Genomic DNA, 19,154 nt, shown 5'->3' with positions numbered 1-19,154 from the left:
TCCTATTATGATTAGTCTAGATTACACTTCAGATTTCATCATCTTTTTGTAGAATTCCTGCAAAAACTCCGATAGATCTAGAATTATAGCTAAATTAAACACAAGTAATTTGATGATATTCAAGAGAGGAGAGAAATAATTTGCTCCATAAAATCAATGTATTAAATTTATGAAAAATATTAATAAATGAGCAACCAAACCTCTAATCACAAATGGAGGTGGTTATATAGAAATTGCCGAATCTAGAAAACTAGGAAAAAACTAGTAAAAAACTAGAAAAGGCTAAGAAAAGCTAAAGGGAGGCCTAAAATAGCAACAATGACTCAATACAACCTATGCCAACTATCATCCACGAGGAAATAATGAGGAGGGGTTCATTTCCCAAGGAAGGCAACTTTAAAACATGCCAAAATTATCCAGGGGACCAAATCCCTTGATTTAGGGGGGAATCTTCATGTGGGGCGCCAATCCTCAAATAACTCAAGTGGATGAGGTTTGGTTAGGTGTGAACATGCAATTAGATGTCTAAATGGTTTAGGAAAGTGGTTGGACCAATATTTACATAATATTAAGCCTTTAAAGGCAAAAAACAAGGGAAATTTGGTTCACTGAGCTAGTTTACCAAAAACCAAGTGTGAACATGATTTTTAGTGCATGTGGCTAAGTCAAGGATACTTAGGCTAAAAGATAAATGTAGATGTTAGGATTTTATTCCAACACCCCCCCTTCATCCTAACTCACTTATCTAAATTGAGTCCTGGCCAAGATTCCATGTTAGGTACTCAGGTACAATAAATAAAAGATCCTTATAAAATGAAGAAAGAGGGAAAACCTCGTGGGAAAACCACCCCCAAAAGAGGAAAAAGGCGCTAAGTGGCCAAAAGGGCCTACTCAACTATCTCCACCACTCCAAGGATAGCTCTTAGTTCTTAAAATTTCTTTTCAGTGAAAGACTTGGTGAAGATGTCTGTAACCTTCTCCTCAGTGGCGCAGTACTGAAGTGATATAACTCGGTCACGATTCAACTCGTGTATGTAATGCATGTGAATCTCGATGTTTTTGGTCCTCTACCTCTGAACTGGATCAATAGATATCTGAATGGACCCCTGATTTTCACAAAATATGACAGTCTAAAGTGGATAATGAATACCAAACTCAGAGAGAAGCCCCTGCAACCAAACAGCCTATGTAGCTGCATTCACTGCACCTCTATACTCTGCCTCGACTATAGATAAAGAAATCATGGATTGCTTCTTGCTAGACCAGAAAAAGGCCCTGAACCAAAGCTAAAAACATAACCAAAGGTAGACTTGCGGTCTATACCATCGCCAGCCCAATCATAATCTATGTACCCAATCAATGAAAGTGGGCAATTTGCAGCATAAAATATACCAAAACTGGAAGTCACATATCTAAGGATTCTCTTTGAAACTTTCTAGTGAAGCTCATGGGGCTCCTGCATATATCTGGAACAAGCTTCTACTGCAAAAGATATGTCAGGTCGAGTGTGAGTAAGATACAAAAAGATCCCAACCAACTGTCAATGTACTGTCCACCAAAGGTGTAGTACCCGCATCCTCAAATCTAATCCAAAAAAGAAAGGGAGATGCTGTTGGCTTGCATTCTATCATCTGAAAGTGGACAAGCAGATCTGATGCATACTTAGACTATGCCATCTTGATCCCTGAAGTAGACTGAGAAACTTCAAGACCAAGAAAGTAGTGCAACAGTCCCAAATCTGTCATGGAAAATCGATTGTGCAATGTTGATTTTGCCGAAAATAAACGTTTGGATCAGATTTTCATCGAATGAATCCAATGGAAAAAAGGAAAGAATCCATCTTTTCATACCAGGCTCTGGGAGCCTGTTTTAGGCCATACAAATATTTCTTTAATCTACAAACGAGGGAAGAGTTCTGATTGTATCCCTATGGCTGCTCCATATATATATCCTACTTGAGATCTCCATGAAGAGATTCACTCTTCACATCCATGTGATTAAATTCCCATCTGCGAGAAGCAACAATGGCTAAAACTAGTTGAATGGAGTCCATTTTTTCAATAGGTGCAAATGTCTCTGTGTAGTCTATGCCATGTACCTATGAGTATCCTTTTGCAACAAGTCAAGCTTTATACCTGCTAATCTCACCATCAATAGCAATATTTTTTTGATAGATCCATTAGCACCGAAAAATCTTGCTTCCTTTCGAAAGTGGAACCAAGTCCCATGTGTTGTTTTCCATGAGAGCAGAGTACTCTTCATCCATGGCAACCTCCTAAAGAGGGTTTCTAGTAGCCTCAGAGTGTGGTTGTGGATATGAACCAAGTTTCATATAGAAATGTATGGGAAGAAACAGTTTGGTGGCAACCAAGGCTTGAGGAGCCCCAAAAAACAGTGATCTAGTCCTTCTCGCATCCGCAGGATCACCGACTAGTTCACCCGCATCTTGCATGGTTTTCTCTGCCCAAGTTGGCAGCTGAGTTGGAGCAACCATGACCTACTACTCATCCTCTGAATCAGAACCAAGAGGGTTATCTGATGGCTACTATAAAGTGCTAGAATATGTTTTGGACTCCTCCTCATCAATGGCAACAAGTGGTTCCTCGACAGGGTCTGCTGAAAAATCATGCATTGATTCTTCTTCAAACTTCACACTTCGAGCTACAAGAAACCTTTCAGTGTGAGAGTCCAGAAATATATATCCTTTGAAACTATCATGATATCCAACAAGGATAAATCCAACACTTTGAGGCTCCAAATCCTTCCTCTTATCTGTCGGAATGTGAGCCCATGCTCGTGAACAAAAATGTGAAAGTGTGACACTTTCGGTTTCTTACCGGTCCAACATTCAAATGGAGTGGTTCCTTTGAGTGCTTTGTGAGGAATGTGGTTCTAAATTTATGCTACACAATTAATAGCTTCATCCCATAGCTTAGGAGCTAATGATTTGGACTGTAGCATATAATTGGCCATTTCTTTTAACGACCGATTTTTCCTCTCTGCGACACCATTCTACTGTGCGTATATGGCACTATGTGTTGTAGCTGTATACCTGCATCAATACAAATTTGTTGCACATCTTTGTTGACATAATCCCCCCATTATTAGTATGAAGTATCTTAATCTTACACCCAGACTCATTCTTAGCAAGTGCTCTAAATTCTGTAAGGCATTTAAATACTTCTGATTTTAATTTCAGAAAAAGTACCCAAGTAAAGCGAGAGAAATCATCTATGAAGGTGAGTACATATCGAGCCTTACTGATTGAAGGCTACAGGAATGGAACCATGATGTCACTATGAATCAGCCCAAGAGGTGAAGAAGCTTTCTGTGCCTTCTCTTTGTCAAACTTTTTCTCTAGATGCTTGCCAAGAATGCATCCTTGACATACACCGCTTGTGAATTTAACAGCAGACAATCCTTCTACCATGTTTTCCTTATCGAGTTGATGCAAGTACTTATAGTTTAGATGGAAAAATATTTCATGCCATAACCTACTGATATCATTTTATTGTGACATAAATATAGTTCCGATAGATTTAGGAACAAAGTGGGAGAAGAAATACAAATGAGAACTGTGATATGCAATTCCATGTGCAAGCTGTGAGCCCGTGGAAATGTCGGTAATCAATGCGGAGTCCAGAGTGAACTCCAACTTCCTTCTAGAGTTGGAATGAGTGATCTAATATATCAAGAGAATATTTACAGACAATGAGGGAACATTAAGCACATTTGTGAAGCATCCCCTTCAAGGGCTACAATTCCTTCTCCGCACACAAGTAAACTAGGGATCTAGTGCTTTCTTCGATGGAGGAAAATTCATATTTTGATGCAGCCATATGGTTCGATGCACCTGAATCAAGGATCCAAGCTTATGGAGTGGATGTGACATCCATTAAAGCATGACCATCTCATATCTCCCTCTCCCATCTCCCGTTCTATTATCATCCTTCTTCTTTGCATTCTCAGGAATGGTTAGATTGTGCTGCTGCAATTTCTTAACCATCTCATTGCTTGTTTTCCTCATGAAATTTTCTTTGGGATGAAAACCTTTGGAACAGTAGCTTCAAAGTGTTCTTTCCTTCTTCTTCTTACCCTTAGGAAAAAACATCTTTTTGGATTTTTATGTATTTTTAGGTGAAATTGTCATGTATGTAGTTTAATTGTTTGTGAATGTGGCAATGATTAGGTGGTGATGGAGGGTGACTTTTGAGTTTGCAGAGGCGTAGGAAGGTGTGGATGGGTCTTAGGAGGTCCCACGTGGCCTTCTGGAGGCTTTTCCTGCAATCAGACTTCAAAAAGGCACCTACAAGAAAATCTACAGGAGGCTGCAGGGGATCTATAGGAGGTCTACAAGAGTTCTACAGGAGGATGCCGAGAGAAGTTTTGAAGGTTTTGAAGGTTGGAAAGTGGGTGGAAAGGGTAGCTGAAGGCTAGGGTGATGTGTTAAGGTATCTAGGGTTCTTCAAGAGGGATCAGGGAAGAGAAATATGATTGGATTTGTTCAAGGAAAGAAAGGAAAGTTCATGAGAAAAGTGCAGAAAACTAAGGTAGATTTGTGAGGGACTTTGGGTGACCTGTGGGACATAGATCAAAGAGAAATGGTGATGGCTAATTGGCTGACTTATTTTGAGAAGAGGATCGCTGCAAGAGAACTGAAACTCACATCATGAGATTAAGCAATCAAGGAAACTATCTACATCAAAAAAACAGAGATTTGCATCAAGCTAGTCTAAATTTTGATCTAGGAAAGTAAATGATGAAGAATGATACATGGAAAGAAAGCATGGAAGGAAATTTATTGCAAAGACAAAAATGAGCATGGTGAAATAGATCTATAGCAAAGCATTAACCTTCTAACAAACTGCAACACTAGAAATCCTATGGAAAAGTCAAATCTGTGTTTTTTTGTGGCAGCAAGAGGGTCTTGGCCTCAGTTCATGGTCCCAGAGGGAGGAAAGAAGCCAAGGCTATGTTGATGGCCTTTTTGTATCTTTTTCCTATCACTATTCAACCTGCTACAACAAACTGAAATGGAAACAACCTTTTAAATCACCAAAATCAACCTATTCTTAACTAAGACAGAAATCTATCTATGGCTGAAATGGACCTAGACCTCAGCCATGCACAAAGGGAAAGACTACTCCAGCTCAATGGATTGGATGAACAAAGATTGTAGGCCCTTCTCCACACAGAGGTAGTTCAACTTCAAAGGAAAATATGGCATGAAAAAAATATCAAGGAGAAGCAATTCCAAGAGGGATATTGGGCACTACTCTATGAATCAAGGTATAAAGACTTTAAAGGCAAGCTAAGGAAAAGATGGCTGGGACCCTACACTATGGAAAAATGTAATGACAATGGTTTAGTTCTCAGCAGAACCATTGATGAGGAAGTCATCCCCATGCCTGTCAATGGACATAGGTTGAAAATTTACAAGAAGCCCCTCTCCAAGTGAGAGTTCATTGAAGATCTGAATAAGACAGTGTTGGTAGTGGAGCAGGTCTTAGCCTCCACTCCACCCACTCACTGAAGAAGCAGAAAAAAGAAAAGGTAATAACGACTCAAGTGAAAACCTCCATGAGGTGCTTGAGTCCCATAATTGGGTTGAAAGCCTCTTTTGAGGCGACCCAGTGATGACAAAAGAAAAGAAAGAGAAAGAATAAGATCCATAGGTGAAAACTTCCCTTAGAGGCACCCAGGGTAGGCAATTAGGGTGAAAACCTCCTTGAGGCGCCCTAGTTGTCTTTCAAAAAAAAAGAAAAAAGAAGAAGAAGAAAAACAGAAAGAAGGAAAAGGAAATTGACTTTTAATGTACATTGCAGGTTACAGGTGGACCATAGGAGCAAGAGAAGATGCCACTGAGCCTATTTCATATCCCCCACACTCTTCTCCATCATTTCTGACCTTCATTCCACCTCTCTGTGTTTTTTTCCTAAGATTGTGTATCCTATAGGAGGCCCTGTGTGTTCTACAGGAGGCTCCTATAGAAATCATAGAGAGCCAGAAATGGTCTCAAAAAGTAGTTTGAGGGGCTAAGAGATTTCATGAAGAGCATGTAGGCCTTCCTATAGCTATCCACCCTCTTGGCTATCCATCCCACACCTACACCACCTTATCATCATCAATTTCTTTCCTTCCTGTCAAAAAACACGAAAACCAATTTTTAGAGAAAAAAAACAAAAAAATGAAAGGAATAGCACCTCCAAATCTCACCTGCAGCTTACCAGGTACCTCTCTATCTTCATCAACATCTCTAGTATCATCCTCAAAACTCCAAGCACAAAAATCAGCTAAAAATTTTAAAGGGAGAAGTAGCTACTAGAGCTCCTGTAGGAATTCCTATAGCAGCTGATCCCTTTAAAATCAAGCCACGATAGCAAAATAGGTGCAACCATAGGATTGAAGGGGACACTTGAAGCCACATCTAGCTAGAGGATACCTACACAAAGCACACAAGCCACACATCAGGGAGTAGAAAGAATACAGCAAAGGAGATATAGGCATGCAGCAGAAAATGAACCAAAATGCACCACAACACAAACATTTGACTTGCAGGTAAGTGTCTAACCCTCTCCTCTGTTGCATCTGTGTAATTCAAAAATATGCATAAGAAAATGAGATGGTTAGGGTTGAACAAGAAAAGGTGGCCAGCTAACTGGCCAACCTCATCTAGTTGACTGCACTCATCTGGACATGCCACCACACGTGTACCTAGTCAACTCATAGAAAAATCCAAAGGACAGCTAGTGGAGGGTATACAAACTCTGATGCAATGATGGGAAGTGATTGTGGGGAAGATTCATGAGGAGTCATGATGCCAAGGTATTGGGGACCAACGGTCCAAATATGGCAATGTACCTTCTTTCTAGCTCACCCCATCACCGGAAATATCTCAAAGAAGACATAAGTACTCCTCCTTGAAACTCCTTCACCACCTTTTCTTCCATTTCATCCTTGTCCACTTAGCTGCAGCAAGCTCTATACCACATCCATAGCCTCGAAACCATCATTATCTATCATTTTTAGCTATCCTTTTTCTATCAGTGTTGTAGAGGAGAAGTAACAGGTTCTACAGGAGCACCTACAACCAATTCTACAAGAGAGGCAGTAAGCCATTTTTAAGGAGAAAACATAGGATTTTTGCTCGATTTATGGCTCGAGAAGGTAGGTTCTGTGCATACCCACCTTGATTATTAATATGTGAAAGGAATGGTATGTTTTTAAGGAGGAATTGAGCTTGTAGGAGAAGAGGAATTCCATTAAAAAAAAAAAAAAAATTGCTTGTTTTCTTAAAAAAAGCATAGTTTCTCTCTGTTTTCCTGTTCCTTCAAAATTCTTGTCTCCATCTCTATTTTGGGTGTTCAAAGGGGGTATAAGAAAAATGATAGGGGGATTCATGAGGAAGGAGCCCACAAATTCAACTAGGATCCATGAGCATCTTGAAGTAGTAGCCATTTTTACGAGAGCAAATTGGATGCCATTCTTTGAAAAATTCAGAGGGTTTGATGAAGAAGTGGCTCAGGAGTTTGCCTTTTCTTTAGTCCCTCACTCAAGGACCCATGCCATAATTACTTTGAGGGGTCTCTCCATGGAAATCACCCCAGAATTTATTAGTAGGGCCACCAGCCTTCCCCTTGGATTACCTTGGAGTAAAGATGAAAAGCCAATTGGGTAATCTGCCAAGAAAAACTTCTTCCAACCAAATGAACATCCTCTAGAAGACAAAAATGGCATTAGAAGAACAAGCATACCTTACCCTTGGGATGAGGTCAGTTACCAAATTATCAAGTATATTTCTTGTGAAGGAAGGTATAATATATGATATATCGATTGAATGTACGTGATTATCTTAAATAACTATGAATAATGTATACAATGTATGTTTGAATACTTTCACGAAGACTCTGGCAATTTATCCTTTGTTTACTAATGAATTAAGTAAATTTGCATGAACATTAATTTACGACTACTCTCTAATGTGCGTAAGTAGGCAAATTGACTACTAAAGGTCCAAAAGGATTGATTGTAGACCTTCACGAAGTTCTGAAGGTTTTTTTAACATAGTTGAAGTAACGATCCCTAATATTTTATCGACCTGTGCGAGGGAATATCTAAGGCACTAGAAAACATCACACTAGTCTCTGGATGCAGAAAATTGGTTCTTGCATCCCCCCATACTGCTTCGGGTGAGACTGCACCCTGCACTATGTGGGTTGTTGCCAAAAGGTCCAGTAGTGTAGGGTTTTTTTTGTTGGCGCAACTAACTCTGAACCTAGGTCAGGACCCCCTAAGCCAATAAATGGTTTCGTTGTAGTCTAGTTGGTTAGGACAGTAAGGGAGATGAAACATGAATATGATGAGGCAAGGTTGACTGCGTGCACCGTAGCACCAACATAGCGCCTTTCCAAGTTACAGGAAGGAAAAAAGCCACTGGCATAGGTCCAGGAAGTGCAGAAGAAGGAGGCCTTGTTAAAGGCCAGGTTGCAGCCTTGGTTGGAGGAGGCTTATCAGGTCACGACTTCCATTTAAGATAAGGTTAAGGGACTACAGTAGACACAACAAATGATGAGGTTGGAAGCATAAGGACCAGCCACTGAAAAATTGATCGAGGAGGTTCAACAAGCAGTGACATAGAGTCTTGCTTAAGTTGTACTAATCCAAGTGGAGTTGGGGGATATTCGCAGTAAGATTATGATGCCAGCAGAGTGAATCAAGGGTGAGTCACGATATTTGTGTTGGGGGCCTATTGGGATGGGGTCCCCTGGGTTAGTTTGGGGTTAAGATAACCCAAATATTGGTACAATTTTGTAAATAATGTAAAGTCTCTGTGATTTGAGGATGTGGAATGCGTAGATGAATAGGAGTCAAAGGGGATTAACCCCTTGTTTTATGTAAAATTTTGAGTCGGTTTTGAGATTCACCCATGGTCCGTGGACCATGGCATTGTATGAAAAGTCTATAAATAGTGATTCTTAGTGAAGGGACAAGAAAAAGAAGATGGAATGAAGATAAGGAATTGGGTTGATTGATTAGTTTAGGACAGGAGCTAGGGAAGGAAGGCTATGCTTCCTACACTTAGATAGGAAAAGAAAGGCTCAACAGTTGAGTGCACAGAGGCCTAGATAGAGTCTGCAACTAGTGCACGAACCCCTGCAGTTGTGTCCGCAGGGCAGTTTGAGTCTGTAATCTTGAATTAAAGATCAATAAAGACAGTTTTTCGAAGAATTTCTGAGTATTTTTGTTGATCTCTATTAATGTTATATGCTACTGATGAATGATTTGTTTTATGAGATATTTATTGAATGCTACGCAATTCTCTTAAATAAGTCTGAATAATGTACACAATGTATGTTTAAATACTTTCGCTAAGATTTTGGTGATTTCTCTTGTGTTTACTAATGACTTAATTAAATATGCACGAACACTAATTTAGGACTGGTCTCTGATGTGCGTAAGTAGGAAAATTGATTGTTAAAGGTCTGCAAGGACTGATCGTAGACCTTCATGAAGGTCTAAAGGTGGTTTTAACAGAGTTACAGTAACGAGCCCTAAGATTTTATCGACCTGCACGAAGGCATATCTAAGGCACTGGAAGGCATCACACTAGTCTCTAGATGAAGAAACTTGGTTCTTACATCCCCCCATACTGCTTCGGGTGAGATTGCAGCCTGTGCTACATGGGTTTTTGCCAAAAGGGCCAGTAGTGTAGGGTTTTTTTGGTTGGCGCAACTAACTCTGAACCTAGGTCAGGACTCCCTAAGCCAACACTAGACTAAGGATGTAACCTGACTTTGTCAAGGGTTTTTTGAAGGGTCAAAATATTGAGTTTAGCTTAGATATCTACATCATTGGATTCTCCTTGTCAAGATATTTCTAGTGATATGTGGTATGCCATGTGGTTCTTCTTGATTAGAGAGATAATTGAGTTTTAAGGTAAAAAGCCCAGTTTTTGGTCTAAAATCCCAAGGGGTAGTGACTTGGCATATTTTATTGGTTATGAGCATAAAAATCAAGTCTAAGGGTTCCACATCATCTCTCATGGGGAAATGATTTTAAGGATGGAAATAAAACCATTTTGTGCTCACAAGAAGGGTCCTTCATTAATTAATAACACTTATCTCTCCTCCATAAAGCTAACAGCTTCTTTACTTTAGACATAATTTAATTAATAAATTATAAATATTTGGTAGTCAACTCTCAAAGGAAATTCCTATTCCCAACCAACCATCACTTATAAAACCCTTCTCTAATTTATAAAACCATTCCTATAATAATCTACCTAAACCCAAGCTTAAGTCTAGTGTTAGGGTCCTCCAAACTTTTTAAAAAGACATACTTGAATATTTTAATGCACTATGGCCTAAATTTCATGAAGCTCCTCCAATGTGTAACACAAAGAATCCCTCTCTAAGCCTAAAAAAACACTATAAAAAGGGACCTATTCTAATATCCAAACATAACATTCTCAATACACAAATATATCATCTGAAATTTTCAGTCATCTTGATCTTATCTCTAAAGTGTGCGGACTATCTATCTCTAAAGTGTGCAGACTATATGAGGGAAGATTCGGATTCCTGAGGCAAGGGGTACTAAATCTAAGGCAACGAAATATTTCAAGTAAGGATTATTGGCTCTTGTGTTTTTTGTTTAGGACTGTGCATTGACAAGACCTTGGCACTTAGGAAACTATTGTATTTTTCATTATCCTTGTTGATTAATAATGTATATGACAGAAATATTGTAATACCTTTGCATCACTGTGATGCATTGAGAATTGTGAAAATATATCTATGATTGCCCTAGTGAAACAATGAAATGACCTTAATTTGGAATAGTGATATGACTTTAAAATAGTAAAATTATCTTGATTATCCTAACAAAACAATGATCTTTTGATGACTAAACTCTTGTTGACTTCCCTAGTGTAACTGTAAGAACTTGCGCTCTAAATTCTATTTTTTCATCAAATCAATGGTGAGCCTGTTGTGTTCTATACGTCTCAGACTATTTTATTTTTTATTTTTTATACATCTGATCTTTACTTTATGTAGTTTTTAAGCTTGCATTTGGGTAGTTTTTCTTGTCTAGTATTGATCATTGTTAAGGAAAGATTGTGTATAGTCTTGTGGTTGTTTGTTATAAGGTGTAGGTATCTCAAGGCTTATATACATGAATTAAGAAATCCTCAAGATCATATTGACCTGAATCATATCTATATAACCATATTTGAAGGCAGTTGGGATATCATTTATAACTTTGGTTTTGGCATTTAGTCAAAATTTACTAGGTATCTAATTCTCTTGTGAATATATGACATCGAACTTCATTTGAAGACAGTGGAAGTAAGGTCATATTAAATTGAACAATTTTAAGCATCATGCACTAAGCCAATAATTGATTTAGCATCTTATTGAAAAGTCTCTCATTGCAATTTTTAACCAAAACACAGTGACATACTTTATGTGATCTTACAAAGCAGTAAATGATATAACAGTAACTTAACATGACAAAGACACATAGATAATTGTGATATATATATATCTATATATATATATATATGGGCTTGTAAGTGACACTTATTAACACAAATAACATAATGATTATTTTATGTGACCTTGTAGTAATAGACTTAACCATGACTTGACATATGATATTACATTGACAGTTATCTATGCATCAAATTTGTGAACAACAGTGCACATACACAATGAACCAATCTACTCTACAGTGACATGACCTCGACATTTGACTATACTTAACTAAGATATCATATTTGACTAAGAATTATACATTGACATATTGACTGTTACACACGTTAATCAATAACCTTTATTCTATATTGACTTCAGTGAACTGATCTTTGAAGTTAGTAAACAGTGGTTCACTTTCATTGTTAATATATTAAACTTGTTGCATGGAAAAACCTAAGTAATCCAAATACTCTGACCTTTGTTACCTTAATAACCTGTAGTTTGACATAATCCTCATAATTGACACTTGACATACATTAAGTATTGTTGAAGTTATCATTTAATTGGACAAGGAAATTGTTCAAGCAGTGCAAGGTTTTAGTTTGGTCCTAAGGTTTAGAGTTTTATCCTAAGGTCTTATGTCCTAGGGTTTCATTAAAGAAAATGGTTGCATGAGATTAGATAAACACGTAGGTAAATTTGGACATAAAACAAATTGGATACATCTAGAATTCAGTATTAGAAACATATTATTTTGACATTGACTTGTAAACTTGTTAATTGACAAGACACTTGACAATGATAAATAACTTGTCTATAACAACGTATTGACATGGTACAAGGGCAGAAGTGTTTAGACATATGATGGTAGTTCTATGTGGAAAAAGCTTGAGAGAATGTTATCAGGTTGTAGGGATGACCTAAGGCACCTTTGTTTGTGCCATCATTTGATAGCAGTGCCAAATGTTTGCAGCATCATGTGCAACTTGATACAGTATGGCAATAAGATATATCGAGTCTTGATGCTTATTCATTCGTGAGAAGATCAGTGATGTGACATGCACTGGTAGCCTACAAATGTGCAGTGATAGTGGTTGTGCATTGATGACTATTCAATTATGAGCAATGACATGCAGTGATAGCTAGCATTCGTGCAGTGATCTATGTATGCAGTGACATTGATGTGAAGTTGCGCAGTGACAATGATGTGCAATTGAGCAGTGACTTTAATGGGCATAATTGTTCAATGGTCAATTTGATTATGCAGTGGTCAGTGGCTACTAGGATTTGACAGATATACAAAATCTTCCTTACATCTATTCTACATTGATTCAGAGTACAGGGGATCTAGTGTGAAAATTATGAAACATGATCTACCGAATCTTCAAGGTGATTGGAATCACCTTCAGGTTGTGGCCTGAGAACACTTCAGGGCAGTAGGGTGGTGTTCTGGAAAGTTGTGGCTTACACAGAGTGTTTTGGCATCCATTTGGTTGTGATATATAAACTAACAGGGCAACAAAACATCCTTTCCGATAATAGCTGGTAAACAGAGTGTTGGGGCACTCGTTAGGTTGTGGCCTGATCTACAAGGCGTTAGGGCTTCCTTCTGGTTGCAACAAGATATTAGTGTCTAGTAGCATCCTATAGGCTGTAGCCTATGAATTAGGGGGGTGATGCCTCCCTCAGTTGTAGTTGAGATCTTGATGTAATCAATTTTCTTTTAACAGGGATACGACAATTACTAAAGAAGCGTTCAATGGTTTTTGACCCGAAGGGGTTTTTCCATCTAATAAACTTTGTGTCCTCAATTTTGTCTTTCTGCATTATTGTATGGTGTTTTCTACTGTTGATTATTGTTTATTATCATATGAAGAAGAACAATAATAATAACTGAAGATTAACTAATGCTCTGAAAAAAGGATTAAAAAGTGCTAATTGCTAAGAAATATTGATTCACCCCCTCTCAGTATTTCCAACACTTGTTCTTAAGTGTCTCTTGAATTGATTCCAACTCAAGTCTTCAATCCGGATGTCTCTGAACCATTTTTCATCTTCACACCAGGTGTCTACTTTCCCTTTGAGGCTAAATATAACTATTTTTTCCTTCATATTCTCTGTGTACTCATGCAACTCAAATAATTTCTTCATTCGAAGTAACCAAGCATCTGCATCCTTCAAATTCTTCAAATCTCCATCAAAGATAGTTGTCTTAACCTTGTTGAACTCATATGGAAAGTATCCCCTCTCACTCCTCTTGCAAGGGCGATAACGATGATGATCATAGTTCCTATGAGAACTAGAACTAGAATAGTACATGCATCCATCACCTCTCCTATCCAGAGTTTCCAAGAGCTTTTTATATCTAATAGTGTCATCCCTATTTGACATATGCCCACCATTAGATCTACTGCCATACCCATTAGTCATATCCCTGTTTCCATGGCTGATCTGAATTGGTCCTAATTGTCTCTGCAATTCTAACACACTCTGAAGGATTATTGCATTAACTTCCGCTTGTTTCTCCTATGCCTGCATGATTCTACCATTATCTATTTTGCAACTTCTTAATTTTTCCTTCAAGATTCTTAATGTATCTGCTAATTTAGAAGAGTACCCAACACTATGTTTCTCATCTGGTCCACAGGGAGAGCCGCGTGAACTATAGTCTACCATCTTGCTAGTCATCTTTGATATCTTTCCTAAAAATAATACCTTGTCAGCTAAACCAAAATATAAACATAATTGACATACCTTAGTATAGTTTGGGTAGGATATCTCATATGTAAGATCAACCAAATTAGCACAATACATGTACAAAAATAATCATAACAATACATAAACATCATCTAAACCATCATCAATGCATGACCATATCGACCACATTCCATGACCTCATGCACGACAACTAAAACCATACCAATGTATGCTTAATGACATGTAAACATTGTCTCACATAAACAATGCCTAACCAACATACACTCATGATGACATATTCAACAACAACACCATCAACTTTCACATGTCGACACAACTACGACCATGACCAACACCATGCATATGAAAGAATCACATAGAGCACAAGTATAATGAATACAAATGAAACTGACATGAATTCATGACCAACACACTGCCCATTCATTCCAAGGGGTGAACCATGCTCTGATACCACTTCGTAACACCCTTCTACCACATTTACCCAAATGAATCAATCCGTAGGGCTAAACATAGGACAAGAGGCTACTATGATATGATTCAACTCCCTATTTATAGTTAAGGAAATGGAACCAAAAAAACACAACCAATATGACCTTCTACACATGTTACTGGACCTTCAGGAGTCAACCAACCCTAGATGACTAACCCCTAAGGTAACTTGACACTTTATTTACCTAGAGCCTCAACCGCTCCCATGACATGGGCATGCATATGACTAGGACCCTCTAGTTTCTCCCACAGAAATGTCATGCCAGCAATTGGGGACCTTTTCAGCTAGTTCTGAGCCCGCGATGCCAGATTATGTGCCACTTTTTCAGGGTTAGGACTCAGGTGACTACCCAGAACTTCATCAAGCTTCCAAAAAATAAAAGTAACCTTGAAACAATCATATTAATTAAAATACTTGAACAAAGACTTGAATGGACCTCTATTAGCCATGACAGGAATTTCATCGAACATGTCACAAATATGCATTCTACAGGTCATAAAAACAGATCTGAGCATAGGTATCTCATACTTATTTGAGAATCGCTAAGAAGCATTGATGCCTTATGACATTAGCTACATTATCATATATTAGGTCATATATTCATTGTTCATTCATTTACAAATAAAACATGATGAGATCCATACAACATCATTGTCATAAAACATACCCATAACCAACATATAAATGATAAAAATAACAAGTATATAAAAACCATAAATTCCACACATAACCAAATACATTTACACATGAAATACCAAGGAGAAGAAACTATTATTAATTAATGCAAAAGCCAACTAGGTTTGCGACTTCCATGAACCACTAGACCATATATTGGCTAAACCAAATATTTCTCTCAGCTAATCACCCCTGTGCCATACTCCAAGCATGAACGTGAGATTCATAACCAAAATCAATTAGGTCTTCCCAAAGGATACACTACCTCACCCTCATCAATAGAACTAAGCTTTACCGTAATCCCCACTAGATCACTAGGCCCTAAACAAACATCGATTCCATCAGGTTTCTCCACCTACATCATGAGGAATTTTCCTATATTTTCATCTCTAGGATTTAATGCAATCATCATTAGATCACTAGGCCTAAACGAGACTCCACCCGCCAAGATTTATCGTATATCTTTCCATTCACTGTCCAAGTATTCCTATGATTGATCAAGGACACCCACCTCTAAGATTTATCATATATCCTGCAATTCACTGATCGAGGATTCCCAGGCCCATCTAGGTAAAACATAATTCACCTTTACCATAACCCACAGTCTGGTTCAGGGTGTTATCACCTGGATTAAACCACAGGTTGAAGGAAGGCAATGCTAGCATAACCACAGACCACACTTAGCCAAGTAGCTAGCCCTACTAGACCAGGAGAGGGCTCTCTCCGTAAGGATCTTAGCCAAGATGACTGGATCAGGTAAATGATTTTAGGTTAGGTATAGTAGCACAAAGTTTTTAATTGGATTTTGAAATGGTTTTGTCGGATCAGGAGGAGTTGGACATTTTAGGTCTAGGGAACTAGGTCAGAATTGCAGGGTGTTCAATGGGGAAAGTTAGGCATATGCTTTAGCACTCAAGGGCTTGATGGGATGAGATGTTTTAGACTGATGAGAAACTAAGAAGGGCATGTGAAAACCATGGATCCTTCCTATACTGTAGAAAACATGAAATGGTGAATGGTTTCCCAAAGCAGAGCACTGATGCAATGAATTTTTCCTATCAACTTGAAAACATTCAACTAGAAGCGATGAAATGATGAATGGAATACATAAAACACATTAACATATTATCACATAAGAAGAAACTGTACTAAAACTCATACCACATGGATCCCATAAAAGTAGCTACAATTCCTATTAATCTCCGGCCAAACTACTTACAAAAGGTGTACAATCAAGGTGTGAGCCTCTAGCTGAGTCCAACCCTTTAAAAAGAGAAAGAACAAGAAGATATAGACAAGTATTCAACCTCCTCCCATCCTTAGGGGTCAAATCCCTAAGATGAGGAGCTAATCTAACTGACACTAAACAAGAAACAAGAATATAGGCATCATCAACAACTTTCCTCTAAAAGTGAAAAACTGATTCATTTGAGCTCAAACTAACTCCTGAAGCAATGAATATACCCTCTATTACTATTTAAATATCATAATGAAAAGTCATCATTTAAAATGTTAAATAATCCACCGTGGGAGAGAATCCATGATTAGAGTAAAAAACTGGAAAAATAACAACCCTAAGCAAAATTGTCAAAAGCGCAGCGCCACTGGTCAAAAGCACAATGCCACTGGTCAAAAGCACAATGCCACTTTTAGGTCCCATTTGGAGGCCTTACCGGCATCCAAATTGAGCCCATGATAGCTCATTGGAAATATTTTCAAGTCTACTTTCCAAAAAACCTATCATTTCTTTATTTGAAGCTCATTTGAACCCTCAATACTTGATTCTCCCAAGACTACTTATGTGTGTCCAAAACGTGGCAGAAAGGTCATTTTAGGGTGTTTTTTGACCTTTTGGTGGACCAGTTTTGCCCAAAAAACTTTTCAACTTGCTAGGGTGCATGTCCTCATCACTCTAAATCCAAAAATTTAAACCATTTCTTCAATGGGTTCCCCTAGAACGGCGTTGCGCTTTTAGGCAATTTTCCTGTGTATTGAAATCCAAAATTTGCAAATGACAAAATTTTCTCCAAATTTTCAAAAAATTGGTGAGAAGCACCATATTCATGTGCTCTTATGAGCCAAGGAATATTCAACCATCATCCTAAGCCTATCCTCCTCCCTTCTATGGTTTTCTCTATTTCCTAGCTCTATCTGCTGAGGTATCACTGCATGTGTTTTCCTCCTCCTCATAGTATCGGTCTTCTTGGTCCATGTTTGCAAGGATGAGGTGTATAAATGGAATAAGTGAAAGTGTATTTAGGAATTATGGGATGGGAGATGAGCTTGTGACTAGGAAAGGAATGGAGGAGTAGGAAATGAGAGGGTTGGCTTGGTTGCTTAAGAATTTGCTCTTGGGGAAGAGGGACAAAGGGAATGGGAATGATACAGAATAGGGGTAAAGGGAAAAAAAAGGGACAAGGTGATAGGGGAATAGAGATAGGTAAATTTAGAGTTGTAGGGATAGGTGATAGGATGAACAGTGAGGATTTAGGTTTTTAGGCATCATTAGGGAGATTTTAGGGTTTCATATTAAACATGGAAAATGATGTTTATACATTGGATTTGCAAACCAAACTAAATTGAGGGATATCCACTTACTTGTAATGATGGAAGGAGAGAGTAATTTAGAGTTTCCTTGAGGGTTTGAGGGTTTTTAAGCTCTCCTGCCAAAAGCGCAGCGCCACTACCAAAAGCACAACACCAATTCAAGTCCACTTTTGATTGCCTTCCCAATGTCCAAATTGGGAGTGAGATATCTTGTTGGAAATATTTTCGAGTCTACTTTCCTAAACACTTTGAAATTTTCAATTTGGAGTTTATTTTCTCTGTCAAAAGCTCAATCACCCAAGACTGGTCAAAATGTGCAGAATGAGGTTGCCAAAATGCAGAGTGATGTTGCAGTCAACTTTTGAAGGTCTTTCGCAACTCCAAATTGAGCTCATGACAGCTAATTAGAAATCTCTCTGTGTCTATTTATCATTTGACTCATCAAGAAAGTCATTTGGTCACTCCAGCAATGAGACATATTGATTTTCCCAAGGTCACTCCAGAAGTGAATCAACTCTCCTGAGGCAACTGTATTTTTGAAATTTCTCTAAGACAATGACACCTATGTAAAAAGTGAAGGAGAATTTTCTTCCTTGGTGTATTGTGGACAAAAACCTCTCTCACATTTTCCAAATTCTTCTTTGTTTGGTCTAAAACATAGTTTGAAGAAAAGCCGACCCTATGTGTGGCAAATGATTTGTCCCTTGGAATGACTTATTGAAAAATGATGGAGACATGATGTGTTGAGTTGGAATGGCCTCATACTCACTGAAATGACCTCCCTTATGCCTCACATACTTAGATGTCTTTGATTTCATAGCCAACCCTAGCTCAATGGGTGAGGAAATTAGGGCTTAGTGCTTGTGGAAAATGATGATTTGGACACCCTTGGGAAAAAACAACTCCCTTTGGCATGCACTTAACCCTTTGAAAATTTACCCTTTCACTTGACTATTTCCTTTGAAAATTTGATCTTTTGATGGTCTGGCATCTTTGGAACACTGAGTTAACAACTTGGGATGGTGAAATAATTACATTTGAAAGACATAAAATTACATAATGAAATAATCATTTCCCTTTACAAATCATCTTCACATGGTGAAGGGATGCTATTTGATCACCGTTTAATTGCTGGTCTTATGCAATGGAATGGAACCTTAGCAACCCTAATGACCTAATGAAACCTTGAAAAATGCTAAAGACCTAATGAGACCTTGAAGGACTAAATTTCAAGATGACATAATAAC

Source organism: Pinus tabuliformis, chromosome 7 (assembly GCF_031772625.1).
Source record: "Pinus tabuliformis cultivar Carrire ecotype Pingquan chromosome 7, CPIR1, whole genome shotgun sequence".
Classification (NCBI taxonomy): domain Eukaryota; kingdom Viridiplantae; phylum Streptophyta; class Pinopsida; order Pinales; family Pinaceae; genus Pinus; species Pinus tabuliformis.
This window is presented reverse-complemented; position numbering follows the sequence as displayed.